The 2,190-nt window shown below is 43.5% G+C and overlaps 1 pseudogene; it reads right to left on the bottom strand.

The window, feature by feature from the left end:
• The window catches only part of LOC125932357 (poly(rC)-binding protein 2-like), an 8,214-nt pseudogene extending 7,154 nt beyond the window's left edge, over window positions 1-1,060 (bottom strand).
• Window positions 1,061-2,190: the final 1,130 nt, after the last annotated feature.

A 2,190-nucleotide genomic window follows, 5' to 3' on the forward strand; every position in this document is an offset into this window, starting at 1 on the left:
CCCCCCCCCCCCCCCCCCCCCCCCCCCCCCCCCCCCCCCCCCCCGCCTTCTGCCCTTCCCCTTCCCACTCACTCCCCTTTTTCTCATTGGGCCTGCAGTTTGGGGCTTTCACCAGGGCCAGTGACTAAAGAAAAGACTCCAAGGAGGGAGACAACCAAACCCTAAGCATGAAAGGAAAACAAGTGATACATTTGATTACATTTGAATGAAGAAATTTTGTTCAACAAAAGACCCCATTAAGAAAGAGAAAAAGCAAGCCATAGAGCAAGAGAAGATATTAGCAACTCCTATATCCAACAAAGGACTTTTATCTAAAGAACTCCTATAAATTAAGAAGGAAATAGAAACCCAGTAGAGAAAAGAGCAAAAGGCTTGGACATGGGCTGCACAAAAGAAGATATCCAAATGACCGGTAAACATAAAATGTGCTCAACCTTATTACCAATCAAAGAAATGCAAATTAAAATCACCACTATGCATCAAATAGATTGGCAAAAATGAAAACCTCTGACATTAGCAAGTATAATTTAGGATATGGAACAACTGGAACTCTCATACGCTGCTGGTAGGAGTATCAGTTGGTGCCCTTGATTTGGGAAAGAGGTAGACATTATGTGTTGATGTTGAAGACACTTATACCCCATGCCCCTCCAATGCATACTGTATAATTCCATTTATTTAGCTTTCAGAAACAGAGTAAACAAGTGTATAGTTTAGGTATGCACACTTAGGTGGCAAAACAGTAGAACACTGCAAGGAAGTCATTACCATAAAGTCAGTAGGAAAAAGTCATGGAAACGGAGAGAGGAATTTGTAATGGGCCAGGAGTACACAGCAGTCTAACGGAGAGGTTGGCAATATTCTATTTCTTGACCTGGGTGGTAGTTACAGGAGTGTTTAGTCTACAAATAATTCATTATGCTACATGTTTGCACTTCATGTCCTTTTCCATGTGTTGTACTTAGTTTTAAGAAGGTTGAAGAAAAAGCTTTCTCCAAGTATGCTCTGAGAAACATTGGTTGATGAGATTTTAATATGTTACTCACAAAAAGGATTCCATGGCCAAATACATTGCAGCCCTGGGATAAATAAGGATGAACAGGTCTCTAATATGCCAGGATGCACTGTGACATTCCAAGAGGAATCAATGCAGTGACGTACGTGACCGTGGAACCCTTTTCTTAGTGGACATTTTACAGAGTATATACTTAGGAAAAGCAGATGGAGAAAGACATACAGCAAGTCCCAGTTTTATGCACCTGTTGACTTGGTCCAACCAAGGACTTCAGGAGGTTTATGGAAAGCATAGGATGCAAAGTAGCAAGCAAATGAAGTCTTAAGCTGTGCTGAACTGGAGCCCCTCAATATTATTAAGATCTTTATAATTTCAGGTGTTTAGTCCATTGATCCCAAATACTGAATAGTGAGGGGTCAGCCTTTACCCATACCCGTACTTTCTGCCATGTGTCTTCCAGTTTTCTTAGTCATTACATTGATAATTTTCTGTGGGTGGATGGGACAGCCCGTACTCGCTTACTTCTTGTTTTATGTTTATGTCAATCGGCTGTTTATAAGCAAAATCATCCTCATGGGATCCCACATCTGCCCTAATGCTGGTGCTGTAACTCCGCTCTCACTGGGACACTAGGTCCGTCAGCTTTCATTGTATCACCATCCCCGATAGTGGCTTAAATAAAACGACGATCAGGATTCTGTGGTCTGGAAATTTGGGCTGGGCTCAGATGGAGGAGTCTTCTGCTGGCCTTAACTGGTGTCACTCGTGTCTGCGGGCCACTGCTGGATCAGCTGGGATATGAGCTGGTGGTTAACTGAGGCAGCCATTTGAGTTCCAGCCATGGATTTCTCTCATCGTCCATCAGGCAGTCCTGGAGGGGCTTCTTCACGTGGCAGCTCTAATGAGAGTCCTAAGAATAGCAAGAAAGGGACAGCCCCAACACGCAAGTGCTTTTCAGATCTTTGCTTGTAGCACATTTGTGATTATCCTACTGGTCAAACACATCACATGGCCAAATCTAGAGTCAGTGTAGAAGGAGACTACACGAGGGTACGGGTATAGAGAGATGGGACAAATCAGGAGCCATTACTGCATCAATCTGCCAAAAGCACTTCTGTCATCATGGCCGTTCATTATCAAAACTATCTCTAAAACCACGCTGACTTCTGGCACCC

This window comes from Panthera uncia, chromosome X (assembly GCF_023721935.1).
Source record: "Panthera uncia isolate 11264 chromosome X, Puncia_PCG_1.0, whole genome shotgun sequence".
In the NCBI taxonomy this organism is placed as follows: domain Eukaryota; kingdom Metazoa; phylum Chordata; class Mammalia; order Carnivora; family Felidae; genus Panthera; species Panthera uncia.